The sequence below is a fragment of the Tamandua tetradactyla genome, chromosome 14 (genome assembly GCF_023851605.1).
Source record: "Tamandua tetradactyla isolate mTamTet1 chromosome 14, mTamTet1.pri, whole genome shotgun sequence".
Lineage (NCBI taxonomy): Eukaryota > Metazoa > Chordata > Mammalia > Pilosa > Myrmecophagidae > Tamandua > Tamandua tetradactyla.
The window spans coordinates 14712235-14731475 of NC_135340.1; positions in this window are offsets into that span (position 1 = coordinate 14712235).

Here is a 19241-nt window from a genome sequence, read left to right on the forward strand (position 1 = left end):
ATGACCCATCTCTTTGGCATGGCCTGCACAGCCTATTAAGACTTATACTTAGATTTCAGATACTGAAATTAAAGATACTAAGAACTATCATTTGGAGTGGAGGGGAAACCATGGCCGGTGAGATGGCATGAAGAGGTAGCAATTACATTATTCTTTTTCTTATGTCAGTACATCAATATTAATAATATAAACCTCAGTATGAATCATTCTATTTTGTTAACGGTAATTATGTTGGTGATGCTTGTAATAGTTATGAGTTAATAGATGGTAATTGCACTGACAATTGTATAATAATAATAATAAATGTTAAAAGATAATTTTATGTCAGCTTTCCAAAAGAAATTGAAACATAAAATTGTGAATGAGTAACTATTAAGGATGTAAAATAGGCATTTGAGTGAGTAATGTACCAGATTTCAGCTTTTTGATTTAACCTAAAAAATGATTTTCAGAGTATTGAGTAGCACAAAGCTACCCCAGAGAGCTGAAAAACTATAAAACAACAGTGGTTCCAAAGAGCACCTCATACCATATTATTGGTATCTGCAGTGCTGAATTTGAACTGATTAAGTCAAACTCCAGACATAAAAACTTGCCACTGCCACTTCTGAGACTTTTTCCCTTGAGATTTTCGTGGATACAACTTTCCGGTGAAATATACAGGGGATAGAAATGTGTGTTGGAGACTTAAATTTCTCGTTGTCTTATTCTTCAGGTTATTGCCTTTGGGGATTTCTTGATTTTGAATATGTCCTAAATTCATAGCCATTCACTTGTTTTCATTGGCATCAGACCTGATAGTAGCTGTACACTTTATTTAGGAAGATTACTGGTCATGTACAAAGAGATAATATTTATTTTCTTTGACATTTTTAATCTAAACTTTAAATTTTCTGTTAAAACTATACATCCTCGTGACAAGGTGCAATGTCATGAAAGCCAAGTTCAGACTCCATTAGCCATGACGTTAAGAAAAGAAATGTTGTGGCTAATCAAAAATAATCTTCTCTACTTGGATCTGTGTTTTACGTGTTTGTATTATTAGTTATTTAGGGGATTTATAATGCTTTTAACAAAATTAAAATCACCTTATGGAAACAGAAGAATATGGGAAATTATCTTATTTTTCTAATATTTCCCTTTACCTCTGCAATTGCTTCCCACAATGTTGAGAAGATTGGATATATCCTGCTTATGCTGAGCTTCACCTTCACCTGGGTTCACTGATTGTTTACTGAATGTATAGTTGGGAAAGAAAGAGTTAGGAGTAAACATTTTTATTTTAAAGACTTTTTTTTTCTTGGCTGGATCTGAGTATGGAAGGAGGAGGTGCATTTTCCAAGTTGTTTATCCCTCCAGCTCCTAGTAAGCTGTACACACACAATAAGTGAAAGGCCCGGGAATACTTCTGGTGCTTACATGCAAGCAGCTTTCTCCTCCAGGAGATAATTGAGATTTGAGCGTAATAAAGATCAAGTCATTCCCACTGAGACTTTTAAAAACTCAAGCAATAGGTACAATAAACTCTGAACATTGCATTTTCAGTAGCAAATTTTTGTTGCATGCTTTAAAAGTTCAGCTGTCTAATCACACCTGTGGCCAGTTTTCCTGATTCCCCCTTGCCAAGACAGATAAGCTAGGGAAACAGAGTGCCAGGGTAGGACCTAATCAGAAACATTTACTTAGAAATGAGTTAGACAGAGTAGACCTAAATGACACCTGCTCCTTGGGGAGGAGTGAAGATCACACAGAGGAAACGGATGACATAATTCAAGTCAGAAGGGCACAGTTAAAACAAGGTAAGGTTGAGGCTGGGCCCCATTGATGCCCCTGATGACCTCTGGATCAAGGAGACACTGATTAACATCTCTTACAAGGTCCTCTTGATTTGGCTTCTGCCTCTATCTCCAATTTTTAATTTCCAGTTCCCGATTTCATCTCTACCCCAGGCCAATGAACTTCATTGAGTCTTGTTCAATGAAGGTGAACTACTTCTTCAGAGTCTTGTTCTCTTTTTATCCTAAATCTTCATCCACATCATCCCTCTGCTCAGAACACTCTGCCCTCTGTTGCATTTTTCTCTAACACAGGGAGGAATACTTTGTTTACAGCAAGATTCAAATGGGCAAAGGAGGAATGAGGAAGATGATTGGCACTCTACAGAATTTTCTAGTTGATATCATCAGAAAAATTTAGAGGACATGGAAAGAGAGAGAATTTTTAAGGAACAGTGAATAACTACCTACCACATTGTTGTGTAATGTTCTGGTTTGAAATTGTTATGTACCCCAGAAAAGCCATGTGCATTTAATCCTAATCCAGTCTTCTGGGGGCAGACCTGTTCTTTTCCACCTGATTCAATGTTGTAAGAGGAGACCTCTCCATTAGTTCTTTCCGTGGAGATGTGACACACCCAAATGTGGATGTGACATTTTGATTAGGTTGTTTCCATAGAGATGTGACCCATGCAACTGTGGGTTGACCTTTTGATTAGATGGAGATGTGACACCACCCATTTGCGGTGTGTCTTGATTAGTTTACCAGAGTTCTTAAAAGTAGCTGAGATGTAGCGCTTAGACATAGACATTTGGAGATGCTTGGAGAAGCATCAGAGAGGAGGCATCAGACAGAAGCTTCAGACAGAAGCTCAGAGAGGCGGTCACTGGAACCAGGAGCTAGCAGCAACAAAATATGGGAGCAAAATCGCCATCAGACATCACCATGTGCCTTCCAGTTTGACATAGAAACCCCTGATGGAATCAGCCTTTCTTGATTGAAGGTCTCTTCTTGCTGATACCTTAGTTTGGACATCTTTATGGCCTTAGAACTGTAAACATGTAACTTAATAAATCCCCTTTTTAAAAGCTGATCTACTTCTGGCACATTGCATTCTGGCAGCTTTAGCAAATGAAAACATGTAGGAATAAATTTTTTCCTACTCTTAGTTAACTATGTGGTTCATCTGCATTTCATGTTCCTGACAGAAATGTCAATCTTGAGCTCCCTGCTACTCACATCTTTCCTATAGCTTACTTAAAGGAAAAGTAGTCATAGAAGAACAGGAAATTTATTCATTCCTGTAAATTAATGTTACCCCTTGTTCTAGTTTGCTAGCTGCTGGAATGCAGCACACCAGAGATGGATTGACTTTTAATAAAAGGGGATTTATTTTATTAGTTCTTCAGAGGAAAGGAGCTAACTTTCAACTGAGGTTCTTTCTTGCATGGGAAGGCACAGGATGGTCTCTGCTGGCCTTCTCTCCAGGCCTCTGGGTTCCAGCAACTTTCCCTAGGGTGATTTCTTTCTGCATCTCCAAAGGCCTGGGCTGAGCTGCGAGTGCTGAGATGTGGTATGCTGAACTGCTTGGGCTGTGCTACATTGAGTCTCTCATTTAAGCACCAGCCAATTAAATCAAACATCATTCATTGCAGCAGGCTCGCCTCCTAGCTGACTGCAGATGTAATCAGCAACAGATGAGGTTCATGTACCATTGGCTCATGTCCACCGCAACAGAACTAGGTGCCTTCACCTGGCCAAGTTGACGACTGAATCTAATTACCACACCCCTGGATCAAGTCCATATTACCATTGAGCAGTGAATGGCTTTAAGTGAATGAGGCTTTGGTGTCCTGCTCTTTATGCACCATGTAAATTCCACCTTTTATGAAATGCTTATCTGGTAATTGATCACATTTATTAAGGGGATGTTGTTAAATATGTTTAATATTTGATGATCCAGCAACTTCACTCTTAGATATATAACCAAGTGAAACCTCTGTACTTTTTCAACAGGTGACATGCACAAGAGTCCTAGTAGCGAAAATCCCCAACTCTCCTGAACACCCATCAATGAGAGAGCCAAGGTATGAACTGTGCTCTAGTCACGCAATGGAATGTTATAGGGTGTTCGAAATAAATGAATTGCAGCAACATGCAACAGTATGTATGAATTTTAAGAATATAATGTTAAGTGAGAAGATAAATCCTGAAGATTACATACAAAATGATTTTTAAAGTAGAGATGAAAACAATGAAAGAAAATTTTAGGAGTTCATATAAAAGGAACACACATACAAAAAGGGAATTAAGGGAATGAGGAACGTGTGATTTGGGATGGTGGTTAACTTGGATGGAAGGAGTCTGGGGATAGGGATGGGGTGAGACTGTGAGTGGGGAAGGTTGATGTCGCACTCCTAGCTCTGGTTTTGGGCAGTGGATTCACAGATGCTTACTGCGTTATTATAATGAACTAATCAACTGTAGGCGGGGACAAAGAAATGAAGCCCAGCAAAACTCAGAATCTCTGCTTGATAAAAATCCTTGGATAGTTTTATTTTTTCTCAGTAATTGGAATATATGAACTTCTTTGGAAAATTAGCTATTTTCTATCATATAAATTTGAAGATTTTTATGTCTGTGTTTCCTTCCTTGCTTTGGCTGCTAGAAATCTGAGTAAAATTTACAAAGTCTACTCCCAGTTATGATACAGGGATTTGTGATATACATTTCTGTATCTACCTTGAAACTTGATTTCATCTTACTATCCTACTCTAGCTTCTTAGATTTTGATTTCTATGCCTAGCTTTAAAATCCCATATTGTATTTATTTATATAAGTCTCTATAAATTCCTTTTAGCTAGGCACAGGACATAAATGAATGAAAACAGATTTTCCTGTTGTTGGACAATATCTAGCATTTGAATGAGAATGACTACTAATAATGGGTTAGTTTGTTATTCCATGGGCACTGTGTTTGTTGAATTCTTCAGTTTGTAGGAAGGGAAGTGGCCACATATTAAGATCACCATGGCAAAAAATGGCAGATGGGCTCTACTTAAGGACAGTTTTAAAAATAATTTTGAATAGTTCTCCAAAATGTCTCTCATGTTCTAAAATCCCTCTCTTACTTGTACATAGCTATACATGCTTTAAGTTAAGCAGAATAAATTAAATTCCAGCCTCAGAAAATTGTATGAGACATTCAAGACCTGAAGATCTGGCAGAGGTTGAAAAGTAGAATCATCTCTTTCTCAGGCATGTTTACTGACAAAGCCCAGGTCTACATTATTTGAACTACTGCGTCCTTGTGTCTGGTTTGCTGGTCCAATGACAACTGACTTGATTATCTGCAATTGATATTTTTCCACATAGGAAACATACCTAATCAGAAAACTGCATTGCCCAGGATATGTTGGATTTAAGATATTAGTAATCAATAGTGTGTTTGCATTCTTTGAGAAACTTATAAGATTCTAGAAAAAAATCATGTTTATAAAAATTTGCTAATGATCAGTTATAATCTCTTCAATGGTGTTGGCATCTCCAAAATTATCGGTTAATAGAATTCTTCTTGATATATTCTCATAATGTCAATTCCATTCAGAATCAAAAGATATAGCTATTGTGTTTTCCCCTAAATCTGGCACATAAACAAGATCAATTTAGTGTAATAATACTCAAAACAAATGAAAGCATGATTTTGTTTTTAGATAAGCTAAAGAGTTTCAGGAAATAATTTCTTTGAAGGTGATTTTACTCGAAAAAAATTAAAAGTTTAGATGGCTTTTTATTCTCCATCAGCATCACATACGAGAAACCCAATGCAGAGAGAAGAAAGCCTTGCTCGACTCTAAGATATAAACTAAATTCCTGGCATATCAAGACACAGTCGGTAAGAGTTGGTTGGTTTAGTTGAAAACATGATATTAATTAGACTAAAAATCCGCAGGTACTATCATTGAAAAGATATCTAGTGTTGTTTCTCCACATTAGCATATGAAGCAGCACATTTGTTTTAGTTATTTTAAGTGAACAAGTATTTATTAAAAACTTTTATAAATGAAGTGATGTGCCAGGTATAGTAAAGAATACAAAGGATGAATAAAATATAATTCCTATCCTGAAGGAGAATACAACTCAGTAATAGAAATGAGACAAATAGATGAATATATTACAGGATGCAGTGGCACAAGAGATGTGCTAAGGTGGGAGGATTTATATTCAGTTTTGCTGCTTGGGAAGGCTTTTATGGATAGGGTCAGCATATGTCCTGGCTTTCCTGGGGTTGTCTGGTTTATATCCATTGTTTTGAGACAGCTATTAATAGAATCCCCCTTCACTCTCGAAAGTATTCCAGACTGGATGAGAAATCATATTGTCATCCTATCTATAGAGGAAGCAGAATTTAAGATTGGCTTTGAAGGTTGGACAGCATTTTGAGTGCTGTGCTATGGGGTCACCAAAGGTGATTAATCAGTTATTACCTGGAGGGGGTGGATATCAAGGAACATATCAAAGAACGGGTTACTAGGTATTCATCTGTGGACAATGTGAAGGAAACACAGAGACTGGAAATGCACGTCACACTTGTAGAAGTGAAAATAATGGATGTTAGTGGGTAAATGGTGAGTTGTAAGTCTGAGGAAGTGGTCAAAGGCCTTGAAGGTTTGCATACATGCAGTGGTACTGGGACTTTATCTTGCAACCATTAAACATATTAGTGGTAGGATGTTATTGAAATCTAGAGAGTGTCCTAATGAGGTTTACATTTGAAAATGTGGCAGCATGAAGAGAGATTGGAAGGATGTGAGCTTGGAGACATTATGACTAGTTAAAAGAACATCACACAATGGTCATGATAAGAAAAATGAGGGTCTGAACCAATATAGTCACAATAGGAATAAAGTTAATAATCAAAGAATAATTCAGAAATTTTATTTCAAAGGGAATTTTCCCTTAGCTCTTGACCTGCATATAATTCTGCTTTTAAGAATAATTTAGACTTAATTGCACTTAAAGAATTGTACAAATTTAGCTTTATTTTCACGAGTTTAGAAAAATAAATTTCATTTTTATTGGCCAGAAATGGAATTCAATTTGTCATAACAATGGCCTTCAGAACTGCTACCATTTAATGTCGTGTTCTTCATTATCAAACATGGAAAGCAGAATAAATTATTTTCCCAAATGCCTCCCATGGTGATCATAAGTCTGTCTTACTATACGTAGAACATGAAGTGTAGAAATGCGATGATACCTAGAGAGTTCAAGGTGAAAACACTTAGATATTTTGGATGAAAGCAGACATTTTGGGTTTGAACTGATTGAATTGTAGTCTCAATTCTCCAGCTTATTTTGCGTATAGACACATCTAAAATGGCAGGCTAATACAGGAAAATGGACCTTTGAATAAGACAGCCTTTAAAAGGAGAGGCCTTAGAAGTCCATTTTTTCTGCCTCCAAACTGATAAATGGTCCAGCATGATGCCTAGGCAGAAGGAAAGAGTGGAGCTGCATTTCCTTAACTGTCAGAGGCTATAAAGTCTGGGATATGTTCTTTAGTTGATCCTAAAACTGTAATACTCTTCGAGCCCTAGATGACTCATAAAAGTATACTATAACCCTAGATTTGTACTCTCGATCTGCCTTTTACCAAATGGCTTGATTGCTTTCTAAACTGCTTTTTCATGACTACAGTACAACTAAGCAGCCATTTGGCACTTTGTGGAATCTCAAAGAAATAGGTTGTATCTATATGCAACACATGAACTGTGGAATTGAAGCAATTATTGGATAACTGAGGATAATAAACACCCTTCCTAAAACATCTGGATATATGAAGGATTGGCCCTTTTTTTGACCTGAATTATTTAAATGATTAATCTTTTGTTTTGCATGGTGTGTACAGACACAGCTAAAATGTCCACTCAAATGACTTGTTTCACTCTTACTTTCAAACCTTATTCATTGCTTCCTGGCTATCTTTACCTCCTCGTGGCATATAAGGCTTTGCAAGTCTAATATGCTGTGATTTTTCCCCACAAATCTTTGACTCTATCTAATAATATTTATTGGATTCTTTTTCAACTTCGAACTCACTTTAGTCTTATTCAGCTATCCAGAGATTAACTTAATATTTCATATTTTTGTCTCATTTAAACAATAAATAAATTTAATTGATACAAGTTGCCTTAAACAACTTTTGGTAATGAATACTCTTTATTGAGCACCTGATATGTTCAGGGCTCTTTGTATGTGCTATCCAAACTAATTTTCGCTGTGAATCTATAGGTTTGGTACCATTGTCACCATTTTATATTGAGAGAACAGAAGCTCTAAAACTAGGAGTTGAACCTTTGACTAGTCTGTCTGACGCTGCACTGCCAAATACTAGGCTATACCCCAAGAAGGATTTGAAGTAATTTGCAGTAATGAAGCTGATTTGAACACGTAGCTTGTGGTGTTGGTCTGACATAACCATATTTTTCTTGAAAGGTTTCCATTCTGTTATCATTTGCTTTATTCCAAATATCTTCACAAAGAAAGAATAGGCCTTAATTTCTGCAGTTGTAAATGTGAAAAAAATTTTCTTTCTTTCTTTCTTTTTTTTTGGTGCATGGTCCAAGAATCGAACCTGGGTTTCCTCCATGGAAGGCGTGCATTCTACCACTGAACCACCCGTGCACCCTTAGGTTTTCATTTTGACCTTCTCAAATGTCACATGTAGAAATTATTTGCTTTTGTGAAATACCACTTAAAGTTTGTCTAGCAGGATGGCAATGCAAAGGAACACTGCCTTTTTTATTCCAAAGGGTGAAAATAAATGAGAGTAACCCAAGGTTTCTCAAATCACCCCTTTCTCTCTTCTTAGAACAGGGTGCCTTATGTGTTGAGTAGGAGCTGTTCACATTGAAAGTGCTCTATTGATAACCAACATGCTACTGTAATCTTTGAGATATTAAAAAAATCAAATCCATTTATGCCTGACTTATTTCACTCAGTATGATGTCTTCAAGGTTCAGTCATGTTGTTGCATGCATTAGAATTTCATTCCTTTTTATTGTAGAGTAATATTCCATTGTATATATATATATATACACATATATATATATATATATACACCACATTTTGGTTATCCATTCATCAGTTGATGGACGTTTGGGTTGCTTCCACCTTTTTGGCAATTGTAAGTAATGTAATTATGAACATTGGCATGCAAATGTCTGTTGGAGTCCCTGCTTTCAATTCTTTAGTAATAGGATTACTGGGTCATATAGAAATTCTATATTTAACTTTCTGAGGAACTGCCAAACTGTCTTCCACAGTGGCAGCACCATTTTACATCCTTACCAACAATGAATGAGTGTCCCTATTTCTCCACATCCTCTTGAACACTTGTAATTTTCCCTTTCTTTAATAGTAGCCATTCTAGTGGATGTGAAGTATTATCTTATTATGGTTTTGATTTGCATTTCCCTATGGCTAATGAGGTTGACACAAAAGGACAAATATTGTTTGATCTCATATATATTAAATAATTGAAATTTTCAGATTTATGAAGTCTGAAACTAGGACACAGGTTACAGAGTAGAATAGGGGTAGGCAATGGGGAATTAATGCTTAATCAGTACAGAATTTCTGTTTGGGGTAATGGAAATTTTGGTTATAGAAGGTGAGGGTGGCAGCACAACACTATGAAAGTAATTAACACTATTGAATTGTATATTTGAAATTAGTTAAAATGGAATTTTTGGGTTGTATGTGTTATCAGAATAAATTAAAAAAAAAATTTTTTTTTTGCATGGGCAGGCACCAGGAATCGAACCCAGGTCTCCGGCATGGCAGGCGAGAACTCTGCCACTGAGCCACCATGACCTACCCTTAGAATAAAAATTTTTAAAAACCATAGAAATGTTCAACACAGTGAACCCTACTGTAAGCTGTGGACTGTGGTTAATAGCATAATTACAATAACTATGTAAATGTAATTACATTGCTTTATCAATTGTAACAAATGTCCCACACTAATACAAAGTGTTAATACTAGGGAAAACTGCGTGTGAGGTGGGGTGTACTCGGAACTCTATTTTTTGCAGGACTCTTCTGTAAGTCTACAGCTTCCCTAATTAAAAAAATCAAATCCAGACTGAAGCCTACTGATATATTAACATTTTTCCCTTCTTGTGTCTCCGAGTCAGATTAATTATGAATTTGGTTCTGAAAAAGATATCAGGAAGTTTCCTAAGTAGATATTCTGGTCTTATTTACTTTCTGTAGATACATGGACATTTTAGATAAGGCTTAACTGTTGCTCAGAAGCATGAGATATTAGTTCTTAAATGGAGAGTTTAGCACCAAGGCTGAAAAACATGACCCAGAATCTTGGCTTTAATATAATATTGACTTGGTCAAGTTGAAGAGAGTTGATTAGACCATGACTGGTTGTCAAACTCGTATGTCAGGTTTTCACCAACTCAATATTTTAATGTTTGTTGGGTGTATGAACATTACAGAAGAAGCAAACATTAGGGTGTAAATAACACAGTAGAGTCTAGAAGTTCCTTGTCTTGGTATATATTTATATATAAACCTAGTGTTTAAATATTGTGATAGCTAAGTTCATGTTTCAACTTGGCTGGGTGATGGTGCCCAGTTATCTGGTCAGGCAAGCACTGGCCTAACCATTACTGCAAGGATATTTCATGGCTGCTTAATAGGCCAGAAAGCTGCTTTATTAAATCATCAATCAGTTGATTGCATCTGTGGCTGATTACATTTACTATCAATAAAGGAGTGTCTGCAACAAGAGCTGATCCAATCAGCCTGATTTAATCCAATCAGTCAAATACTTTTAAGGGAGAAGACTGAACTTTCACTTCTTTAGCCAGCCAGTCTCTTCTGGAGAGTTCATCAACGACCTTCACTGGAGATGCTAGTGAGCGGGCTGCCCTACAGAATTTGCACTCACGCATCTCCACAGCTGCGAGAGACATTTTCATAAAATCTCATATTTATAGACATCTCCTGTAGGTTCTGTTTCTCTGGAGAACCCTGACTAATAAAAATATATACCTGAATCTATAGGTAATTCTTGGATTCATATCAAATATTCTTTTCATCTTGACGTTTGTTCTGCAAAAGATACATATGAGTAAAATGTCTGCAGTCTCTCCAGATAGAATAGCACTTCACTCTCCATAATTTTGAATATTAAGTGTGATTTTTATAACCCATGGTAGCAAAATCTACTCATTTCTATCATGATACCATAGAATTAAGTTCTCATACAACTGCAAAATTGTAGACTTGGAATCTATTCAACTGTATATTAAGCATAAGGGAAGCCAAGAGCTAAAAATATATGAAGATGGTCATGGAAACTGGAGAGACCAGAGTTACAGGAGATTGAAGAGGAAAATGTCATTACCATGGCAAGGAGCACAGGCTTAGAGCCTGGGAGAGCTGAAAGAATCATCACTTATGATGACTATCCTGTTTGTCTCATGTTGGAACTTCCCTTAGTTTAAGAGGAGCCACCAAAGAATAAAATAATGCAAATATTCTTGCGTGCTAAGTTCCAGGCACCTTTCTAAGCCCTTTCCTGATAGTACCTATGAGGTAGGAACCATTATTACCTACCTGGGGATAACCACTTCACAGATGAAGAGATGGAGGCAGAGGAAGGTTAAATAAATTACAAAAGACCACACAAATTGCTGGATTCATAATTGAAATTGAAGCTATTGAATCTACGATATTTTGTGAATATTTTTTATTTGTGACCACTAAACTTTAATTATGAAGGAAAAAGCCTTTCATTTTAGCCTTTCTTCTCAGTGCCCCTTATGTGGAGGCAATCCCATTTGGAATCTTGATTTTAATTTTGTCTGCCATAGACCTTTTTGCTTGCTTACCAGCTTGCCTCCTGTTTCCTGTTTGCCAACTATCAGGGAGAAGGACTGAGCTTCTGGTCCTGGGAAGGAGTGTGTTGTGTACTGACAGGCTTAGTATTGCTATAGCAGCATCTTTCTAACAAGTTCCCAGCTCCTCCTCACATGAAAGGTAATGCGACCTTTTCATTAGAGTCAGGATGCACATTTGATCCCAGACAATCCAGTTTCTTTATCTATATTTTCCATTCAGATTATCAAGACTTAACTTTTTTTCTGTGGCAGGTAATAAATAAAACTTGCAAGATCTTTGGAATTTGTATGCTTTTGGAAAATGAGTAAAATATGCCTTGGGAGTGACTTTCTCAGCACAACTTATAATCAGGACTAGTTGTTGATTTTTTTGCAGGGCAGAGGCTGTCCACTTAATACATTTACAACAGAAGTAAACCATTTCATGGAATCCACCCACACTCTCAAGAATGCAGACCAACTATTCAACATTTATATGTTGGGGACAGGGAAATAATGCTTAGAAGTCTCTAATGAGAGTATGTGTGGTTATCCGTCTGTAAATATGGCTTGTGTATAGTACAATCATTTGGATTTGGGAGGAATAGAAGGGTTATTTACAGGCCTTTCTTGTGCATGACTAGCATATGAATGAATTTGTGCACTATTCAGCCTACAATTTTGTTGAGTTCATGTTTTCATGAGAGTAGATGTTGAACCATTTGAAGGCTCTGCTTAAAACAACAGCAGATTCATTTAGAAAAGTGTGCTGTCACATCCACTTAATGGTTTCCTTTATTTTGAGAATTGTTAATGGTAAAGAGCTAAGAGATAAGTTCATTTTACCATGGACTTCCCCCTTTTCAGGACATCTTTAGTGGAGATTGTTTTCTGATTCTCAGCATTTCAGCAGCTTGAAAGCAGTGATGACATGTCTCCATAGGGGAACTGAGCTCCAACTCTCAGAAGTTGGTAAAGACTCTGAAGTCAAAGGCTTTCTTTAGAGAAGGGTAAGTTCTGGCTTAGAAGTGATGGTGGGCAACTGTGATAGGACAGGGCTGTTTAAGCAAAAGTGGGAAGGGAGTGGAGGGGGACTGCATCCCACCTGACGTTGAAGAAGAAAAGGAGAGACACTAAGTGGTAGAAAGATCTCTGGGTTGGTGGTTCAGGTTTTGCTTTAATTAACTATAAGAAAGCCAGTTTTCTTCTCTGAGTCCTGTTTTTTTTTTTTTTTAAAAGTGATAATCATCTGCCTATTTCAGAGGTTGTCATGAGGTCTAAATGGAATGGTGCTTTTTTGAAGGGGGTAGTCAAATATACTTATTGTCATTAAAGTGCATGGGATTGTGCTAAGTATGTCAGAGGATGAAATACAAATAACTCAGCCTCAAATGAACCAGGCAAATATAACAAGCAGCTAAATAAATACCACTAGTAAATCACAAAATCAGTAACTCATTTTGTGTAAGTTAATGAGCAGTTTTTACAATTGAGACATGGTATCTCTTGAAGCAGTGGCTTTCAAATCAGGTTGTGCATTAGAATTACCTGGGAGCTCTTAAATCATACCAATGCCCGGGCACATTTCCAGAAATGTGTTTTTTTTTTTTTTTGCTCTAGAGTTTTGGTTTAATCGTTCTGATAGGCACCCTTCCACCCACATTCAAATTTTTTTTTTTACAAAAAGCACCCCAGATGATTTAAGTATGCAGTGCTGTTCAAACTTCAACTTCCTAAAAATCACTTGTAGAGCTTGTTAAAATTCAGATGGCTGAGTCCATCCTTCAGTCAAGTGATCAGGAGTTGTTACCACTGGGAAAATCAACACTGGGTGACCAAATGAACACAAAAATCACTTGATCAAAGGGATAAACTCACTGAAAGAAAAATGTCTTCAGACAAAGGATGCATAGTTGCAAATATGCTAGTTTGAAATTATCCTCTAAAAAAAGAAAGTGTTAATTTAAGGGGCACCTGGTAAGCAATGATGTTTTCTACAAAGCAATTTTTGAAGGCAAGCTTTAGACTTGGAAGGAAATTCTGATTCCTTTTCTATGGAAATGTCTCCCTAAGCAACAGAATGAATGATTCACCTTTCCAAATCCTTGGGTATCAGAATAGCTAGAGCAATATAGCATAATTTTCAGAAATAGAACCCTATTAAACTTTCACAGCCCATGTAAGATGCCAGTGAGAAAATCTGCAAAATTGATCGTGTCTTTATTACTTGAAGATGTATAGAGGGCACTCAAAGTTGATTTGAGTGTTAAAATGTACGAATTGTCTATCTCCCAGAGAAATTTTAAATGTCCATGAATAGCAGTTACAGGGGACTCTAGGGCTTCAGTCACCTTGAAATTAGGAAAATGAGAAATTTTCCTTGCCGATTTCTTCCCGAGGGTGGTAGTTGAGAGCTGAGGCTTTGCAGGTGTATAGATGGAATAACATCAGAGACTGGGAAGAGCTCAGTGTCTTATTTTATCACCTTTTTGCATCATAAATATGCATTGTGAATGAAAGACAGGCATTTTGCCATGATATCTTTTTTCCTTTTATGACCCGCCAATCATAGATGGGGGGAAAAGCAATTTAAAAATACCCATTAAAGTAAAAATAAATGAAATTGCAGTAGAGAAATATTAATATAAACTTAGTTTTACATATGTTCAATATAAACTTAGTTTTATACGTGTAAAAATAAAAGCAGCAATACATGAACTTGCCCTTGTTTTGCAGTGCAGTAGATAAAACCCAAGTAAGCTTTTATAGATTTGCTGCACAAGTTTTACCTTAAAGTTATATTTTAGAGTAGGAACCTAAAACACTTGTAAACCTCTTTCTCAATGCTGGATGTATCTTTAGAATGTGGCAGAAAAGTTATATTACATGTGAAGTTTGGCATTCCCTAGTAGGTCTTTATTCCTGGATGTAATTTACATTCCAAGGATGGAATTCTTTTCTGTATCTCCTCTCACATCCTCTTCTTCCCTGACATCATTCTCTTTTCTCTGCATCCACACTCACCCTCCATATAGCTTCAATTAGAACTTTGGTGTTGATGACTTCCTAACTCTACAGCCCAGACCTAGATCCCTTTCTTAAACGCATATGTATGGATGCTGCCTGGTTAATACCTGATTACCTCTGTCTGGTGGGCACTTGAATTCAATATCTTAACATTCAAAGCTTGTTCCATCTTCTTGAATGTCCTGCTTTGATTAATGGTGCTGTGATTCATCTAGCTTCCCAAGCCAGGAACTTGATAATTTTCTTCAAGGACTCTCCCTCCTTCACCTCCTTCAAATGGCTATTAGCTTTTGTTAGATCCTACTCAAATATTTATTGAAGCTATCACTGTTCTCTCTTTAAAATGTTAATTTTGTTAAATTTAAAAATACATGAAAGTACAAAGTAGAAAATAACCACCCATCCTATCTCATCCTATTCTTACTGCTTCTACTGCTATCACCTGGCCCCATCATCATTCACCTGGATTATTCCAATAGCTTCCTTACTCTCTCTGATTTTACTCTTGATTACTATGGTCTGGTCTTCACACTGAAGCCAGATATGTTATTTTAAAATATAAGTCAGGTCAAGTCATTCCTTGGTAAAAATTCTTTCACAGCTTCTTGTCTCATTCAGAGTTAAAATCAAATTTCTTACAACGGCCCACGGCGACCTTTATGGCCTGTTCCTGTGTTCTTCCTCCCGCCAGCCCTTCTGACCTTGCCTCCTCCCTCTGTCCCTCTAGGCCTCCCCTGTGATCTCAGCATGTGCCAAACATGCCCTGACTTCAGGTCCTTGCTCTTGCTGTTCTCTCTGCTGGAAAAGTCTTCCCTCTCTGGTCCCTCTGGCTTGCTCTCTCCTTTCCTTCAGGTCTCTGCTCAAATGCTATCTTATTGTGAGAAATCCTCTGGCCACCCTTCTGATGCCCACTCCAAAGCACTCCAGATCACCCTTTCTTGGGGTGAACATGCGATTTAATATCCAAACCAGGGCATTTTTGAGAGCGAAAGGGAACCCCGGTCCAAGAGGAAGGGGGGGGCAAAAGTCAAAACTGAGACTGGCCCTGGCAATTTGGGACATAGTATCATTCTCATCTTTGTTTTCCCCATAAGTTATCACTACCTGGCATAGTACTCACTTACTTTCATTGTTTTTTGGTCTTTTCTTCCCACCTTATAGCTCCTTGAAGGGAGAGACTTTATTTTTTTCGTTGCTGTATTTTCAGCACCTTGAACAGTGTTTACTACTTGATGGATGTGCAATAAATCTGTGTCAACAAAGGAAAGAAGCAGACATATTTGTAACATCTAGAGTTAGCTAATGCTAACATCTGGGCATATTATTGTTCATTTTTGTGGGGATTATAAAAATGCATTATCAAAATTAATATGGTAAAATGCATTATTAACGTTTAATAAACTTTTTTGTAGAATTCTATTTATTCTTGTCATCATTCTAGTTATTTTCTGCTTTCATTCTAACAATCTTCCAAGCAGATAATTGGAAGAATAGAAAAATGTAATAAGTTTTATAAGAATGAAATATTATCTATGATATTTAAAATGAGTTCATACACTGTCTCTTTTATTTTTGCATGTATAAAACTAAGTTTATATTAAATGTATGAAACTAAGTTTATATTAATATTTTTCTACTGAAATCTCATTTATTTTTACTTGCATGGGTATTTTATGTACCATTTTCCCCGATCTATGATGTCATAAGAAGGAAAAAAGACATCCTGTCAGAGACTCCTGTGTCTCATTCATAGTTTATTGGCGTGATTCCCACTTCATCTTCACTTTACAACCACCTCTGTGCATGCCTAGGTGTGGGAGACCAAAATCTCTAAAAATAAAGAGGTCCATAGATAGAGGACATATTTTCCACCACCCATTCCTTGTTCTTTTTAGGATGATTGTTAGCTTTTCAAGAGGAAGACGCTTATACCAGAATCTTCAGGGCACATATCTGTGATTAGCTGGGCTTAAATACAGAGCTTATTAACTTTGCTCGATTTAAGATAGAAAAAGAAATGAATAAAGTTAATTACTGAACTTCAAATAAATATTTCTTAGTACAAACGATTTTATTTCTTAAATAATCCTTTCCCCTAAGGTTAAGACAATAGAATTTTCAAAGCAAGAAGTTGGAGTCGTTTTTTTAACTTTGCTTTGAAAGATGAGAAAATTGGCACTTTAATAATTTCTACCACTCCTTTTCCCTCGTTCCTGAGTTTTGTTAGTTATATTGTGGTTTTTGCATTAAACAGATATAATTATAATTCTTACAGTAGTTTAAGATTCGTTATATATTTAAGTTGACCTAATCTGACTACCAGCATCTTTATTATGGCTCCTTTTTCCTATTATAGTGATCCATTTCCTAGTAGATTAGATTTCACTGTCAAGCAAACCTTTTAAGAAAGCCTCATGGTTATTACATTACATGAATTTTATCATCTTTGAGAATGTCAACTCTATGTAATATTGAGTGACTATAATATCTTTGGATCACCCTTACTGAATTTTTACATAGTGCTTCCTTATTTTCTGGCATTTAATGTTTTAGAGGCAGCTTTACTCTCCCTCCACCCCCCAAAAAATTTTTTGTGCTTTATGCCTGAAGGGTTCTGTCTTTTGAAATGTAAACACTTAACTTGGATTTGTCTAGAGTTTGAATGTTTTGTTTCAAAAGTTTCTGGAACACAGTGTGCTTGTTCTTTATGGTTTGCAGACTCAGTTGTTTCTTAATTTCTGGGAAATTTTCTTGTATTAGATCTTTAGATGCACCTTCTGTTTCATTTGTTGGACTGTTTTCCAACACATTATGCTTGTGTTAGGTCATTTTTGTATTTCATTCTATTCGCTTTTGTCTAATAGCTTTAATCTTGACTTTTTCATTAGAAATCACTCTGGTTATCATAAGCCTTTTTATGTTGACTTATATGGTTTTCAGCAGTGTCTATTTTGTTCCTTGTTTCAAATTTACTTATCTCATATCATTCTGTTTCATCAACTGGTCTTTGGGTTCTTGCTTTTTTTGAATTGATGTTATTAAATTGTTCTAAGACATGAAGCAATTGTTCTGTTTACCTTCTGTCCTTTGAATTAGCTTTTCTTGTAGCTGGGTTTCCTTTTATGATTTTGTACCCATGTTCTTTGCCATAATATGTTTGCATAAATCCATGCCATTTCGTTATATTTTTCTCAAGCTTGGGTAGCTATGACCAGATAGTCTATTTATTCTGACATGGCATGGGTGATAACTGGATCCTCTTCACAGAATATCTTGAAAACACTCTTATTTTTACCCCTCCAATCTATAGTGAAAGGAATGGTACTTTATGCTATTCATTCCATGACAAGGAAGGGAAAGAAAACAACATTCCAGAATGTTGAACTAGGGCTCTGTTCTTTCTGTTAAATGCAGTGCACCAGAGTTCACCCTCCTCTCTGTCCTGCATGGTAAGGGATGTCCCTTACAGGGGCTTTGGGTCACTTTTACAATCGAGTGAATAGCCTTGATCCTTTCAAGAGTGTCAGCCCCACTGCTAACTTTCTCAGTTTCACTTCTTTCTCCTCAGCAGCTTTGCCCATATCTCAGTAGAAGAATGAACTGGATAGCAATATCTTGTCTGCTTTTTTCCCTCCAAATTTTATGGTTCCAGTGAGGGTGTCCACTCCCTTACATGATCCTTTGGCTCCAGTTAACCCAATCACCCAACTTCTTACAGGAAGCTGCCACCATGTGTTTTCCTGACCTCTATGCTTCCAGAAATCATTTTACCTCTGCGTGGCATAATCTTCCTCTCCCCCCTCCCTCTTTCCTTTTGCTGTTTCCTTTTCTGGCAGGGAATTTTCCTTATCTTTAAGGACAAATCTCAAATTTCCTTGAAATTTAAATACTTTTTCCTCTGGGTTCCTACATAGTTACATATACTGTTGTAATTATTTGTTGCTTATTCTTTTCACTGCTAAATTCTAATCTCTCTCCCTACTGAAAATGTACTTAATAATTTCTCGTTGGAGAAGGCAAATGAATGTGCTCACCTAGCAGAATGGAATATTTTCTGAGGTCATAAGTATTGAAATACACATCTAAAAAACCAACTGCAACAGAAAGTACCTTAATTTTTTGGCATGATTCCCCCTTCATCTTCACTTTACAACCACCTTTGTGCATGCCTGGGTGTGGGAGACAAAAATCTCTAAAAATAAAGAGGTCCATAGATAGAGGACATATTTTCCACCATCCATTCACTGTTTTTTTAAGGATGATTGTTAGTTTTTCAAGAGGAAGATGCTTCCATTCACTGTTTTTTGTTTTTTTTTTTAGGATGATTGCTAGTTTTTCAAGAGGAAGATGCTTATACAAGGATCTTCAGGGCACATATCTGTGAATAGCTGGGCTTGAATACAGTGCTCGCTCACTAATGATTGGGAGAAAAGGCCCTACTGAACGCAGGAGCCCTGATCTTCTTTATAAATGCTATCCCACCAAGTGTGTTTATTTATACTTTCATTCATTTCTCTTCCTGTGAACAACACA